Source organism: Pteropus alecto, unplaced genomic scaffold (genome assembly GCF_000325575.1).
Source record: "Pteropus alecto unplaced genomic scaffold, ASM32557v1 scaffold95, whole genome shotgun sequence".
Taxonomy (NCBI): Eukaryota; Metazoa; Chordata; class Mammalia; order Chiroptera; family Pteropodidae; genus Pteropus; species Pteropus alecto.
Genome location: NW_006441071.1, coordinates 21,337,494 through 21,344,302, shown reverse-complemented (window position 1 = coordinate 21,344,302; position 6,809 = coordinate 21,337,494). Strand labels below are relative to the sequence as shown.

At 36.7% G+C, this 6,809-nt stretch overlaps 1 pseudogene across 1 annotated transcript; it reads left to right on the top strand.

Moving 5' to 3' along the window:
- The first annotated feature begins 735 nt into the window (after positions 1–735).
- LOC102897119 lies at positions 736–1,212 on the top strand (annotated as a pseudogene). Its single transcript, XR_001517507.1, has one exon. The product of XR_001517507.1 is annotated as a thymosin beta-4 pseudogene (transcript).
- Positions 1,213–6,809: the final 5,597 nt, after the last annotated feature.

Genomic DNA, 6,809 nt, shown 5'->3' with positions numbered 1-6,809 from the left:
ATAGAGAACTAACTAGTGATTGCCAGATGGGAGTGGGGTTGAGGGCTGGATGAAAAAGGTGAAGGGATTAAGAAGTCCAAATTGGTAGTCACAAAATAGTCATGGGGATGTGAAATACAGCATAGGGAATACAGTCAATAATATTTTAATAACCATTTATATTGCCAGGTGGGTACTAATCAGGGAAATCATTTCGCAAATTATATAAATGGTTAACCATTATGTTGTACACCTGAAACTCATATAAAATAATACTGAATGTCAACTCTAATTGAAAAACAAAAATTAAAAAAAATATGGTATATCTATACAATGGAATACTACTTAGCAACAAAAAAGTTAAAACAACAATATGGATGAACCTCAAAAACATACCAGAAACAAAAGACTACATATTATGTGATTCCATTTTTACGAAGTATACAGAAAAGGCAAATTGATAGAAACCGAAAACAGATGAGTCCTTGCCTGGAGCTAGGGGGTGACAGCAGTAATTAACTGGGAAGAAACCCAAGGGAACTTCTGGAGGCAATGGAAATATTCTAACCCTAAATAAGGTGATGAGCTCACAACTCTATAAAGTTGCTGAAAAATCATCGACTGTATACTTATAATGGATGAGTTTTATGGTAGATAAGTAATATCCCAATACAGCTGTTAAAAAAAAAAAAAAAAAAACTCCAGACTCCGCGACCAATAGCCAGAGAGCAGATCCAATTCACTCCTCGCTGCCTCGCTCAGCTTCTTCTGCAACCATGTCTGACAAACCCGATATGGCTGAGATTGAGAAATTCGATAAGTCAAAATTGAAGAAGGCAGAAATGCAAAAGAAAAACCCACTGCCATCAAAAGAAATGATTGAACAGGAAAAGCAAGCAGGCGAATCGTAATGAGGCACGCACCGCCAATATGCACTGTACATTCCACAAGCATTGCCTTCTTATTTTACTTCTTTTAGCTGTTTAACTTTATAAGATGCAAAGAGTTTGGATCAAGTTTAAATGACTGTGCTGCCCCCTTTTCATATCCAAGAACTACTGACAACGAAGGCCACACCCACCTTTCCCACCTGCCTGTGGCTGGCAGGGAAGGAAAAGAACTTGCATGTTGGTGAAGGCAGAAAAGACGGATGGGACGAAAGTGAAATCTAGAGTGAAAATCAAGCTGGTCCAAGGCATCTTGCAGGCTGTAAAATGCAGCTTAATCAGAGTGCTATTTATATATATATATTATATATATAACATATATATATTATGTAATATATATATATTGGGGGTTGCTATCCAAATTGTTTTAATTATTGGAATGCACAATTTTTAAATATGCAAATAAACTTTTAAAATCTGAAAAGAAAAAAACTCCAGAAAATAATAAAATTCCATATGAAGATGTCATGGACCACAGGTGAAGTAACTAAAATGAGGCATGTTTTGATTCATTGGTGGAGTGTACGAAGGAGACTCTTCACGTGAGTGGGATTTATAATACTGAAATATAGAAAAGGAATTATAATCAGAGTACTTTTGTTTAGCAATTAACAAATTTTACATATCGTAAAAACACAAACTTTTTTTTATACACAGCATGGAAGATTTTAATCATGGTTACAAAAATATATTCAAGTTATCTCCCCTATGATGACCTCACCAGACTTAAGAGAGGTTAAAGAAAGGGAAAGGATGTTAATGGGCTCATCTTTAAAGAAAGGGATATTGGGAGTCTGGATATACAGTTGAAAGTTGATACAGCCAGAGATAGAAGTTTAATACTAATACTGGAAATTACTGAGGTAACTAATACAGAAACTAAAACAGTGACTTTACCATCAAAAATTAAGAGAAAATAGTATACGTAAACTCTACCCCCATATATCATTATGAAATCCCAGAGAGTAACCAGTCCCTGGACTTGCATCAATTCCTGCCTTTGTGAGCTAAAGTAGTTGGGGTTCTACTGGATTTCTGTGGACTCTCCTCTCTGTTGCTGTTCAGCTTACATTAATTTTTAAATTTTAATTCTGTATTCCATTCAATCGAAAGGACACATAGTAAAGCATTATGTGAAGATAGACATGTTATTTTAAGTGATCTAATTAGACCTATATGATAATAAGTCTCAGCATTAGGAAGTTCTCCTGACTGCAGCCATAAAACATCCTCCAACCTTAGAAATGTATCAGTAACTGATAAGATATTTTGACCTCCATTTACATTAAACCTTTGTTGCTAATTCTCAATTGATTCAAAACTGGTGGGGAGAAGTGCTATTTATTTGGTTCTCATAAAGATCACATACTACCTATATTATGTTTGCACTTTTGAAAAATATGTGTGTTAGAGCATAAAAAAAGAAGACGAAACAGATATGCTAACATGCATTCAATAATTATCGCTGAGTGATAGCATAATAGGCAAGATTTATTTTCTTCTTTTACTCTTGTGGGTTTCTTGAATTATTTTCCAAAAAAAATCTGCGTTAATGAGAAATGAGAAAAAATATATTTATTTCCATTTTGTAAATTCAAAAAGGTTAGGCTTCATATCAGGGAAAGGCATGATGGCCAAAGGAAGGAAAAAAGGAGGTGCATTTGCTCATCAGCAGCCAACTTAATTACAACTGTAAAGCATTCTTGTAAGTATTAGGTAAGACCTCGTCTTAGGGCTGGCCAAAATCAGTTTTTATGCTCAAAATCCTCATAGCCAACAACCCCTCTGCCTGGATTAGTTTCACATACTTCTCTAGTCACGGTTAGAAACTTTCTGATAACATTTTAGTACTAAAATCTTGAAAAACTTTAAGAGAGCATCGTCACGCTTAGATTCATTATTTGGAGATCAATAAAGAGAACTAGGAATAGCATATAATGTAATCCTAATATAGTCTACCCTGCTGCTAAGTAAAGTTGCTTTCTCTTTTCTCTGACCAACAATATGGCTTGCACCCAAACAGTTACTACTTGGGGCTAGAGTTAGAAAATATTCTCTTCCTAATTTATGTTCCATTGACTTTTATGATGGCAGGTATTGATCTTGCTTTGCGCCTTCAGATCAGATATTGTAACACAATTTAGGGCCAAGGTCATGACTGTAGGTGATCAGCCTTTAATGTACAGAAGAAATGAGGTAGAAAAATGATTTATTTTGCTTTTGTATGGACTTTTTTTACAGACACAGATGCTAGGGGACTTTTCCAGCTAGAATCAGCCATAGAGTGGGGCAGGTGAGCTGCCCCACTCTCCTGGAGTGCCACAACCATAAAACAAACTGAACATTCCAGGAATGACTCATTTTATTAAAGGAGCCAAAAACAGCACTGAAAGTAAAAGAAGAAAAGAGCAAGAATCATTTTTCAATAGGGTTACTAATGAATTCTAAGCATGGGAAAAAAAAATGATGGAGAAATGACTATCTGATCACTATATTAAATTAGATCAATTCAAAAATTATTAATATCTTTGTTCCAGAGCTGATAGCACAAGTGGCTTGACTTGGCTTGGCTTTTGGCAATGTCCTTTTGTTACATATATTCCTTTATTGTTTTCTCTGAGTATTTTCTAAAGAGACTGACTTCATTGTTAGAGCAGAACCATATATGTCAAATCCCACACAATGCATTCCAAGACACTGATATTATTCTGTTGGGCTGGAATGCTGTTGCATCAGATACACTGGCTATAGGAAGTACATGGACCACCTGAGCCCTGGAGATCTTATAGTTATAAATAAGTTCTTATTGTACTGAGATGTCTATAAGAACTCTCACTGTCTTGTTATACACATGTGGAAGTTAAAAAAAATGTGACATTTTCGAAATTGTGCATCTTTGAAGAACAGGAGTAGTAAGGGAAACAAGTGATTTCAATATGCATCCAAAGCTGATAACCATGGCTCTAGGTCCATCCCTTCCCAAGTGTTCTGAATACGACAGAGCAACTGCTTCAAAGACAATGCTCACCAACATGTCAACATTTAAATAGAAATATTTTGTTTCCCTAGAGAAAATAAATTCTTGGAGAGCAAGGATTGTTTTATCTTTCCTTTGAATAATTTACCAACACCTGGATAAGTAAATAATAGGTCCTCCAGAAACATCTGTTGAAATAAATCACTAGTCTTCACCTGAGAATGGGGTCACTCTATGACTTAAAATGCAAATGAAATTTTCCCCAATCACCGGTCCACATGCATGGAAGGTCCACTGCCTTTAGTAATATTTCTATAAATGTCCAGGAGATTCACATTCTCAAAGTCACCTCTGCTGTTAATTTCATGCCCCTGCTGAATTTTTATTTCCCATCCCCAAAGCATCAAAGCACACAAGACCTTTAGCATGGACTCCATTCTACCTGTTCTAAAAGTCCTTTTTGTCATCCTGGCGCCAGAGATTTCTCACTTGTTTTGCCACCCCAGGCGACCAGTCTTAGCATCATGATGGCTGATGACTCCCCACTCCTTTCAAGTTATCTCTTCAGCCTCCACCTACTTCCAGCTCCTAGGTCCTTCCATTTATAGGACAGATCTGCTCTCCCAGCAACTGCTAAACAGCTTCAAGCTCAACTTTGCACCTACACATTTATGTGTCCTACATAACATGATGGGGTATCTGAAACCTTTTAGCAGCACAAAGTGACTGGGAGAGACCCTGAGATTATCATTTTCAACAGTTCCCAACTGGGGGTATGCTGCCCCCTTGCAGGAGGAGGCAGAAGGCTAGAGATGTACAATGGAACGTTGGTTCCCCCAATACTACTCTTTCGGATGTTAACTACTATATCTAAAAAACACCACCTAAGATCCAAAATTTGGTTGGAAATTTCAGTATTATTCCACCTTTAATACTGTAATTTACGTGGATTGCTAAGGTGCTTCTAAAACTTTGAGGCTAGTCCATTATATAAACAGGAAACATTGGTCATGTGCTAATGCTGGCTATGTGGTAATATACTTTAAAACAAACTGTGTGACATCTATTTTAAAATAGACTGTGAGATGACTAAATAGGCATCTGTTTAGTATTTGAAATACACTTATCAGAAATACCACCCTCCAGAGGATTTCAGTAAGAACTTCAAATATGGTTATTGGAATCAACACCACACAGTTTATTTATTAGCTTAAGGATTGTTAGAAATTATTTTTCTCTGGCAAAAAAGAATGAGAATAAGTGTGATTCAGGATATATCATAGGTAGAAAGATTGTTAGGGCCTCACCAACCTTTCTTGAACCAGGAGAATAAAATCAACAACCCCAGTATCCTAATCCTTGGGGCAATCTAGAGTTCTATTTGGTCCTTTGTCCTTCCCACTTCACAGAAGCCTTGCCAACTGACCCAAATAGAAAGTTAGCATCTAGTCACAACAATGGTGTTGCATCAGTCTCACAGAGAATCTCTCACTTAAGAGTCTTACAAAAATGCCAAAAGTCAGAGAAATGAGGACCTCGCTATGTTTACAAGAATAGGTAGTGTGACTATTTTGGTATCCTCTTGCTAATAAAAATAGGAAGGTTTGGCAAAATTTGATCTAAGTCTGTTTTCAATATAAAATACCACCTAGTATAAACACTGGGGGTGTAGCGAAGATCATACAAGGAATTTTGTGGAATTTTAACAAATGGACCTGAATATTGCTAACTGGTCAAATTAGCTAAGATCAGTTCACATTACAGAGCTGTCCTGTCTCTAAACAGAAAAATTTGAGATGCATTTTATAGGACCAAAGTGGCTCTCAATTTAAGAATCATTAACTGTGCCAACCCCCCAGTCTTAAGTGAGTTCAGATACTAGTCCACGCCCATACAACAAATTAAGGACTGAGCTATGCTGAAAGCCTGTGACATTCTAAACCTCAGATTCCCAAAATTTCTAAGATCTTAAGCATCTCTTTCTCACCACACCTCAGGGGTTTTGTTTTGTGTTTTGTTGGTTGGGTTGGGTTGGGTTGGGTTGGGTCTGGTGTTATATTTCAGAGAAGTACTGAGTATTATAGCAGCATTTTTAAGCTGTGATCCTCAGGCTTTAGTATGCATGAGAATCAGTTCAAGAGCTTTATAAAACTGCAGGTTCCATTCCCAAACTTTACTCCCTGTATTTCACTGTATTTAAGGTAGAACCCAGAAATCTGCATTGTTTTGACTCAACTTTTCAGGCAACTTGGATATAAATGGCCTGGAACTATGGTTGAATAAATAAATACCCTCTAGAATGTTCACTTGTGCTTCATTAGGGGAAAGAGAGTCATTCCAGTAGAGATGTCTAATGAGTAAATGTCTAATGAGAATGCTTTTGAGCACCTTCCCCTAAAAGATTAGATATTAATTTTCAGAGAATGAAGTGACCATTCAATGCATGAAGTCCTTAGAAGTATTTATTAAATCTAAGATATATTATTTACTGAATAATATACGTATCTGCTTTCCTCCCAGTATCTTATCTATTTATTCTTATATAATGGTTCTGCTTAGGATGTTGCTTTTCTAAATTCAAACACTAAAATCCATATATTCCTTCCTTACAAGCATTTGGCTAGGAGATTTAATAAAGGTGTAAATCTGAGTGTGTTATTCCTTCCAAGAAGTGATTCTAAAGTTAGCCTACATAGAAGTCATCTAGGAAAAAGAGGGATGCTTCCAGAAGTGATACCTCCTCTATGACAGCTATAAAAAGAACTGGTCTAAGAGAACTGTTGAGTACAATCCATGCCCCAGGACAGAGAAAGCAAGCCAACTTAGCCCTGTGGGGATCATAGGGTACTGGGCCCTGGCCACATAGCACCATACCCCACCCAAAAAGCCATTACAGTGACGCACTA